This window comes from Lepidochelys olivacea, assembly GCF_965140295.1.
Source record: "Lepidochelys olivacea isolate rLepOli2 genome assembly, chromosome: 1".
Lineage (NCBI taxonomy): Eukaryota > Metazoa > Chordata > Testudines > Cheloniidae > Lepidochelys > Lepidochelys olivacea.
The window spans coordinates 221,484,897-221,494,920 of record NC_140411.1 but is presented as its reverse complement, the minus strand read 5'-3'; the positions used below and the strand labels follow the sequence as shown (position 1 = coordinate 221,494,920).

Genomic DNA, 10,024 nt, shown 5'->3' with positions numbered 1-10,024 from the left:
GGAGGTTGGCTGAAACTAGTTTCTTTGACTACCTTCAAGGGAGATGGGGAAGTCAAGAGAGAGGAAAATCACCAGAAGGGGAACAAAGAATATATTAACTACAGACACTCATGGGGACAGAGAACTTTGGCCAGGAGAGAGGAAAGCCATGAACCAGGCAAGGTCAGTGAAGCCTAGCTGGGCTAGGGATCCTCCATGACTGAGAAGAGAAGTCATGCACTGCAGGAGGAGGATTCTGAATGGCGTCAGAGGATTCTGACCCCAGCACAAAGAATGCTCTAGAGTGGTAAGGAAACTGAGGCAGTAAAGTGCATGTAGGAGCTATTTTGTATTGACCTCTGTATATCTTTTGTGATTAGGTAAAGAGCAATAGCATATTAAAATCCTGTGCAAAATCTGTGAGAGTTATTTGTTACACCTATCACATGCCCTAGGATAGTTAACCTGTGGACCTGGAACACACACATGGTGTGGGAGAGGGTTTGTTTACACTTTGAGGGAATCTGGGGGGTCAGTACTGGATCCAGGGGCTGAAAAGTTGGACTACAAGGTTGTAAGTCTCAGGAGGGGTGCTAGACAGAGGATCTGCACCCTGAGAATGTTCTTAGAGACCTCAGGCTAGAGACAGAACATGGGACTCTGTTCAGACATAAGAAACTTAAAACATCTGGGACCCAGCAGCTGGATCCCCTCACAGAAGTCTTGTGAGTAGTGAAGAGAGTGTTCGAGGGGATCTGTGACAGCATCCTAGGCAGCCCATCTCCTACTCACCACCTGACAACTAAGTCAGGTACTGGCAGGGTGAAGTAGGCGGTCCATGAGTATATCTCTTTGTGGGTGTGGTCATGGAGAAGACCAATGGGAAGACAGAGGGCCAGAACCTAACTTTTGTGCTGGTCCAGAACAGATCAAAGTGGCCCTAAATCTAGCCCAGCTGGCTACTGAAGGACTACTGCAAGTCATAAAGTAAAGCTAAGCAGTATTCCCTACAGCACTACTCCACCTTGCCAGGACAGAAAGAGTGTGACCTGGGCTCCCTAACACCCTGGATCTATTGTGAGGGACCATTGGTAACTAAAGTTAGAGTAGCCATCAGGCTGCTCTAGTTTATTCCAAGAACAAGGTATTGACCCAAACAGCCCCCGGATTGGGGATAGGGTGGGAGAGGAGGCATAAATGTGGCCAAAAGCCACCTCTGCACTCCCACACATGTAAACACAGCCATGTTTCCAGACTTGTATTAAGTACTTCTTCATCGCACTGAAGAATCAGGGCCAGAGTGCTCACAGAGTGAAAGAAGCCAAGGGGAGTACTGGTTTGGTGGGTGGATATAATATACCTGGACTTCAGCAAGGCTTTTGACACAGTCCCACATAGCATTCTGATAAGTAAGCTGGAGAAATGTGGGCTTGGTGGAAATACCATTAAGTGGATACATAAGGGTTAGACAACCGCAAACAAAGAGTAACTATTAATGGAATGATGTTGGATTGGAGGGAGGTTTCAAGTGGGTTTCCACAGGGATCAGTTCTGGGTCTAGTGTTGTTTAACATCCTTATTAATGAGCTGGACGTAGGTATAGAAAGCATACTGATCAATTTTGCAGATGACACAAAGCTAGGGGGGAGTTGCCAGTACTTTGGAGAATACAGCTAAGAGTCAGAGGAATGTTGATAAATTGGAGAAATAGGCTATATACAACAAAATTAAATTCAACAAAGACAAATGTAAGGTGCTACACTTAGGGAAGAAAAACCAAAGGCACAAATACAGAATGGGGGATAACTGTTTCAGCAGCAGCACTGCTGAGAAGAATCTGGGCGTTGTAGTGGACCATAACCTCAACATGAGTCAGCAATGGGTTCAAACTACAGCACGGCAGATTTAGATTAAATCTCAGGAAAAACTTCCTAACTATACGAACAGTAGGACAATGGAACAGACTGCCTAGGGAGTTTGTGGAAGATGTTTCACTGGAACTTTTCAAAAGGAGTTTGGATAGCCATCTGTCTTAGACACAACAAATCCTGCAACTTGGTGGGGTGTGTGTGTGTGTGTTAGATTAGATGGCCCTTGTGGTCCTGTCTAACCCCATGTTCTATAGCAAGCGGTGGGGATCACCTTCAGGCGGGGGGGCAGGAAGGTGTCACAGTCAAGGGTTAAAATAAGAAGCAGTTTTGAGCCTTTTGCTGCTTGTGGCACATATTTGCTGTGGCATGTAAGTACCACACTTTATTCTTCTTTACCGAGCCATGCTGTGTCCCCTGAAGATTTTCTCCCCATTGCCATAGCTGCACAGTACATGACTGAGTGTAAGAGTTTGCACTGTTTTTTTTAACTTCCCCCATACACTCTGTGTCCTAGCAAACTAGAAATACATGTTTTCCCAGCAGGAGGATTCTGGGCTGTTTCCCCCTGTTTTCCACATGACACATGAAGGGGGGAAAAGAAGAAAATAAACCAAAGGCAACAATGAAGGGAATTTCTACCTGTCTTGAGAAGGAAGTAGAAGGGAGGGGGAAAAGGTCATGCATAAAGTATATAAAACTGCAGCACAGAGAGCGGCAATGAACAGATCCTCCTGCACTATTTCTACAAACCAGGTAAGTACAAACTTCTTTCCTCACTCAAATTTACGGAGGGGAGAGACTAGAGAATAAGGGTACATCTACACAGGGATAAAAAAAATCTGCAGCTGGCCCAAGTCAGCTTACTTGGGCTCATGGGGCTCGGGCTGTGGGGCTAAAAAGTGCTGTGTAGACATTCAGGCTTGGGCTGGAGCCCAAGATCTGGGATCCAGAAGGTCCCCAGAGCTAGGGCTCCAGCCTAAGCCCAAACATCTACACAAACAATTTTTAGCCCTGCCGCCCCAGCCCTGTAAGCCTGAGTCAGCTGACACAGCCGTACCACAGGTCTATCCCTGTGTAGACATACCCATAGAGACTCCAAAGCTAAACCTGTTTTACAAATTGTAAACTCTTTCATAAAAACTCTTTAATTTAAATGGTGTTTGTGACCCCAGCCTGACAGCTGATTATTGTGTATTCCCTGATTTTACTGGTATCCTTGTGTTTCCCCTAAAGGGACCTAGGAGCCTAAAGGTTAGATCCACAAAAGGGTTTAGGTGCCTAAGTCTAACATTTAGGTGCTCCTGAGATCTTCAAAATCCCTGCTCAGCTACTCTAGCGGTACTTAAATGTCAGTTGTTAAAGTCCCCTGCCTATCTTGCTTGTGGGGCCTGCTCTGGTGGGTGTGCTCAGAGCATGCCTAACCCCACACCAAAACAGGAAGGGGAGAAAGCTGCCTCCCTTGTATCATTTAGCCCAGTAGTTAGGGCAGTGGGTTCACCCTGGGTTCAGTTCTCCCCTCTGCATGATGTGGAGGAGGGATTTGAACTTGGATTTCCCACCTCTCAGGTGAGTGCCTTATCTGCTGGAATATGGGATAGAATGGCAGTGGGGTAGTCTCCCAATTGTGCCTGGTAAAGCTGTTCCGCTCTGCATAAATATGAGCCAGAGAGAATGAAAATGAATCTATCGTCAAAGAACACCAATGATTTTATTACAAGGAAAGATTCAGAGCCTGGATCCTGCAAACCCTTACCCAACTAAGCAGAAATGTCTGACAGGATCAGTCCCCCTGGGCTTGTTTAGACTAGAGGATTTAGTCAGATCATGTTCAACATCGTGTTCTTTCTCACATGGCTTTACCATGCTCTCCATCCACACCAAGAGTCCCTCCACCATGCATAGATCCTGCTAGGTTACGATTTCTATGCCAGGAGGCCTCCAAGAGTAGATCATAACTGAGGCTGGATCACATCATCTCAGCTGTGTTACTTCTGGCTTCTCTAGTCAAGTAGTTAACTGCCAATGCCTAAAGGAGGAAGCCATTTTGACAGGAAGCTAAACTACCAGTTTAAAGCTGAGGTTTTCAAAGCTGTCTACAGGATTTAGATGCACAGTTCCCATTAATTTTAGTGACAATTGGACATTCAAATGCCTTATACAACTTTTAAAATTTCAGCCTACATTTTTTCCAAGTAGAGCTGTAGGTCCCAGTTGTGAGCTATTTCCAGGGTGGACAAATCTTTTTGGCAAAGCACTCCCAATTCACCTGTGCAATATTCAGCTATAGATCTGACCAAAACGTGTCCATAAAGGCTTCTCACAAGAATAAGGATCAGCAGGATCAGGCGAATAGGAAAACTAAGGGCCTGATTCGATGAACACATGTGAGTGCCTAAATGTTTGCAGGGTCAAGCTTCACATTATGTACCCAGGACATCAGACTGCATTTACCAAAACATTACGGTGGGGATTTCAAATGTGCAAAAGTCCAGACATTCCAAAGATAAGGATCCCACGATGGCATTAACTGGCAGGCGTATGTTTAACTGCATAATACAAACATTCCACGTGGAAAGGGACTGACTTAACACTGCATGGAGAGCCTCAACTTTAGACGATTCAAACTTTGGGGCATTTCAAATACTCAGCTTTAACAATGAGATTAATTTTCTTGTTTGTTTGTTTTGAAAACATACATTTGATTCCTTGGCCATTGCCATAAATGCTCCTGGGACAATGAGCGGTTTACATCTAATTGCTGCACCTGTCTTTATTTCAAGGGGGAAGGATGCCCCATTATAAGAGATCTCATCACTAGGAAACAGGATAACAAATAAATAATATCAATACAAATGCTAAACGTGTATATAGAACTTTGTCTTTTAAGCACAGTACAAATGTTAACTAATGAATGTGATATCCAGCAGAACTCTTCCTTTTCCTCAACTTTATTCCACAGTAGTCCCCTAAACCAGGGGTCTCGAACACACGGCGCAGGACGCAGGGATAGTTCCTTTGGCCGCCAAGCTCCCCTCCCCCCCCTTCTCCCCAGCGCGCCGCATCCCCGCTCCTCTGCCTACCTCCAAGTGCTTCCTGCCACCAAACAGCTGTTTGGCGGTGCTTAGTGCTTTCCAGGAGGGAGGAGGGAGGAGTGGGGAGCCGCACGCTCAGGGGAGGAGGTGGAGAAGAGGTGGGGCAGGGATTTGGAGAAAGGGTTGGAATGGGGCAGGGAGGGGGCAGACTTGGGGTGGGGACTTTGGGGAAGGTGTTGGAATGGGGTCAGGGAAGGGGTGGGAAGAAGTGGGCCAGGGGCTCATGGAAGGGGTGGAGTGGGAGTGAGGCCAAGGGTGTGGGGGGCTTTTGTACCTTTATATGAAAAGGTGTCAGTGATGCAGCCCTTGGGCCAATGTACTAGTCCTCATGTGGCTCTCGTGGTGATTCAAGTTTGAGATCCCTGCCCTAAACAATGCCTTTACATCTACACCATCCAATATTTTAAAGATTGGAACCATGTTTCCCACCAACTTTCAGATTGTTTACTCAAGCTACTGAGCATTTACCTCTTAATCTTTCTTCAAATGTCAGCCCCTCCAGCCCTTGATGGTTTTGCTGCTCTTCTTTGCATTTCAGCTGCTTTCTCTGAGATCTGTCTGGTCTCAGATATTCCATTGTGATAATACCAAAGCCATCTAGTTAGGGGCTCTCCCCTCCCTGCTCCATATAAAACATCTGCCTTCCTCTGCATAAGTAGTTCCAGAATTGCACTGCGGTGTATTTTTACTGTAGTGTCCTACTGCAGACTCCCCTAACTGACTGCTTGCTCTCATCCCCAGCTGTTTTTAAGTGTTTCCGAACAAAATGAGGAACCTCTAATGTGTGTTCTCACCCCTAGCACTGATGGCACAAGGTGAGTTCTGATGCATGTAAAGCTTCTCTCTCTCTCTACGGTTCATGCCCCCCCTTACTGTGATATCTGAGTGCCTCACAATCTTTCATGTATTTATCCTCACAACTTTGCTGTCAGCATGTGATGGGATGACCACCCCCCAGAGGCCTGGAAGTAGAGTTGCCAACTTTCTAATAGCAGAAAACTAAATACCCTTGCCCTGCCCCCTGTCCCGAGGCCCCACCCCACCTCTTCCCTGAGGCCCTGTCCCTTGCTCTCCTCCAACCTCGCTCACTAGCTCATTTTTACTGGGCTGGGGCAGGGGTGTGGGCTCTGGAGTGCAGGAAGGGGCTCTGGGCTGGGGGGGTTCAGAGTGGGGGGGTGAGGGCTCTGGGGTGGGGCTGGGGATGAGGAGTTTGGGGTTCAGGAGAGGGAGAGGGTCAGGGCTCCAGCTGGGGATGCAGGCTGTGAGGTGGGGCGGGGAATGAGGGGTTTGGGGTGCTGAAGGTACTCTGGGCTGGAGCAGAGGGGTTGAGAGCATGGGAGGGGGCTCTGCGCCGGGGTGCAGGCTCAGGAGGGAGTCTGGGTGCGGGAGACTGAGAAACAGAGAAGTGAGACAGATCCAGCCTCCCCACATAACTGCTGTGACCAAATCATCATAATTCTGTTTGTCTTCCCCCTCCACAGCTGGAGATAAGGCCCTTTTTACTTTTGACCTGACTCCCCTGGCTCTATTGAAACTTGACCCTCTCTCCTTTTTGTCATCCTTCTCCTCTAGCTGTGGGGGCTCTGAAGTTTTACCATTGCCCTGCCGGAGGAAGATGCTTCAGCACCCAGACCTGCAGAAAAGACCTGGATTAATGTGTTACCGTGTTTTATCCTACCCTTGGTAAGCAGTGGGGGATCAAAGGAACAAGTTGGGTTCAAAGACATCCCTAAAGAGTATGGATTGCAACTATGGTGGTGTCAGTAGGGCCTAAGCTTCTTCCCCAACTCCACAACCACAGACTGGCAGGAGAGGGGACTTAACTCAATGAGTGCCCCCACCTTCTAACTGAAGGAAGAGGCATTTGATAGTGGCAAATAATGTCCAATATTGAAAAATGCAAAGCAATGCACATTGGAGGGGAACATTTGAATTGACTGTTGCAACTTACAGGGTTCTACATTGTATCAGCTCCAGAGAGGGACCAGGGCATGAGTATAGACAGCTCCTCGAAGACCTCTGCAGTAAAAAATAGCTAGCAGGATGTTTGCAGCTGTAAGGAATAAGCTGGAGAAAAATATCATAATGCCTTTATATAAACCAATGTGTGCAGTACTGGTCACGCCATCCCCCAAAAAGGGATATTGTAGAAATAGATGGGCAAGAAGGGGCATTAAGAGAAGGGGCAACAAATATGAGGAGGGGTCTAGAAAAAACTCTCATATGAAGAGAGACTGAAAAGATTGAGATTGTTACACCTTTGGAAGGAGACAAATAAGAGGGGGCATGGAAAAAGTCGATACCATAATGAATGCTCTAGAAAAGGTACAGTGAGAGCTTCTGTTCTCCCTGTCTCATCACACATGAGCAAGGGGACATTTGATGCAATTAACAGTTTGCATATTCAAAAACTGGTAAATGGAAGTACTTTTTCAAACAACATGTAATTACATTGTGGAACTCATTGCCACAACAAGTCATCCAGGCCAAGAACTAACAGCATTCAAAATGGGACTGAGCATGTATATGAATATCCAGAGTTTCATAATTAGTTATGCTAAATCTTTTGTGAAGTTAAATCAGTCTCTAACTACAAGAGATGAGGGTAAAGGCAATGCCAATGTAAAGGCAGATTATTCCCCATATGCATATTTCCAAGGTTACTTGCACCTTCCTCTGAATCCCCTCGTGCTGGCCGCTGTCAGAGAGAGGTTACTGGACTAGGTGGACCACAGGTCTGATCCAGTATGGCCATTCCAGTGACCCTGTCTGCAATGAGGACCACAGAAGGCAATGTGGTGTGCAGATGTGAAACAGAGAGAGAAAGCAAAAAGGAAGAGGGGAGAAAAGGGGGAAGAAGTAGCAGGAGAATAAATGCAAGTCCAGAGAATGGGAAAGAACTGGGGGTCGGGGGGACAGAGAATTAGGGAAAAGGGAAGAGAAGCAGGGAAGAATGAAAAGGGAGCAGAGAATTGGGGTGCAGGGAGAATAGAGGAAGGAAACAAAGAAGGGGAAAAGTGGGATGGAGATGCTCCATTACATGTTCAAGTTTTCTTTCCCTTCCACGCTACTAAAACAATGACACCCATGCCCCACCACTTCCCAGCCCTTGCCTCTTTCTCTCCTGTTCTGCTGTACTGGGTGATAAACCAGGAGAGTCATCCCCAAGAAAATGGTAACCCTTTCCCATATATGCCCAGTCAGACAGCCCTCGAAGCTCTCCCTCCTAATCAGTTCTCTCCTCTCTCTCGCAGCTAAATACACCAAGCGATGCGCCTCTCAGTATGAGTGTGATGTCATGAGGGTCATGGGCGGATTAGTACTGAAGGCTGTTTGCTGTGGCACTAATCTATGCCACAGATAGACAGGAGCTCCTCCACACCACATGCAGGACTGGCAGGTTATCTCCCTTCACCTCGCACAGCGACTAGACCCCTCACTAAGGATACTTTACTGCTCTCTCTCTCTCTCTCTCTTTTTTTCCTCCTAGAATCAGAACACGACTTGGAAGCTGATGTTTCTAACATCTCTACTAGTAACTCCTTGGAGAGACCCACATGCCAGGATAGTGATGATCCAAAATATTAAAATGTAAAATCAGCTGAAATGGTTGTTTATAAGTAAGTGTTTATAAAACATAACAACTATTCAAGCTTACGTGATGCACAGAAAGGTGAGGGGCCGACAGGTATAGTGCAAGCTTCATTCAGTTACTCCTGACCTGCAGCATCCCTGTTATGTCAGTCCTGGATCCCAAAATGGTACTGCCAATGCACTTCAGTCATATAACACAGCAACCTCTGCCACTTAGTCCTGAGTGTTTTGCGCACACACCTCCATACAGAGTACTACTAATTCCTTTCAATCTTTCCCTGCAACCACCCTGCTATTCCAGTCCTAAGCTCCCCACCTAGCTTTGCCAATGCCCCTCAGTCCTGCCCTGCAGCCCCCCTGCTATTCCAGTCCTGGGGTCCCCACACAGCTCTACCAATGCATGTGAAAAGATTCCATGGAATCTAATGAGATAAAATTTCTGAATGGAGAAAACCACACATGATAGTCTGAATGAGTAAAAGTCTGAAGTGGTCTGAAACCAAACATATTAGTTTGGGTTATTATTGGTCTCCAGATTAAATGTATGATATTAAGGAAGAACAAAATTGCAAACAATTAAACAATTGTCTAATTAAACAATAATAATGGGTTATTTAAACTACCCACATATAAATGTCACGTCAGGGCATGACATAAAGATGCAATTTCTGCACATCATAAACTATTGCTTCTTGATTAGCTGTGACCCACAAGAAGAGAAGTTGTTGTTGCCTTAGTCCTAAATTACACCCAGGACTCAGTTCAAGTAGCATGAAGAATCTACTAAGCATGAAACATACCATTCCCATCACCCCACTCCCCACAGCATATGCTTCCCTCCCCCCACCAGAAGGGAAAAGGGTAGGAACTCCCTGAAAGACCCTGACCCAAGAAGTAACCACTCTAGGGGAAGCTGTGGCCACATGGTGAGCCATGAGCGGAGCAGGGAAGCTGACTGACACTGACCACATGACAAGCAGAGGAGCAGGCTGCTGCAGGGCTCAGAGATCTGCCTACAGAGCAGACTGTGACCAGGAAGCTGCTACAGCTGAATTCAGATCCATGCAGACCTTGTGGGAAGCAGTAGCCACCCTGCAGTCAGATGGCTGAGCAGAGAGAGAACTGTCAGAGACTGTGGCTAGCTCAGGCTCTTAAAGGGACAGAAGCCTGAAGAAGGCTATTGAACCAAAGCACCCTACACACTGGGAATGAATCTGATAAGTGGTTGGTGGGCCTGGACTGGTTGTTCGATCCATGAGAAGAGGCTTTCGGCCTTGCTAAGGACAATTATCTACAGCCAGAGATCATGGGGGGCATGTAGCCTAGCTGCCACCACACTTGGAGCAGCTTGCTATCACAGCAGCTAGGGGCCCCCCAAATGCGATACACCAAGGACCAATTCTGACCAGGAAACCTGCAAGTTCCTACATCCTTCATGGAGGACTGGGCAGGAGAGGGCTCCGGAGGCACGAGGCCTGAGGAGCTCTC

The 10,024-nt window shown here is 46.8% G+C and overlaps 1 long non-coding RNA gene across 1 annotated transcript; it reads left to right on the top strand.

Moving 5' to 3' along the window:
- The first annotated feature begins 208 nt into the window (after positions 1-208).
- Positions 209-8,493, top strand: LOC311518754. Its single transcript, XR_014711105.1, has 5 exons — positions 209-286; positions 2,391-2,603; positions 5,684-5,757; positions 6,515-6,625; positions 8,197-8,493. It is a non-coding gene; the product is annotated as an uncharacterized lncRNA (long non-coding RNA).
- Positions 8,494-10,024: the final 1,531 nt, after the last annotated feature.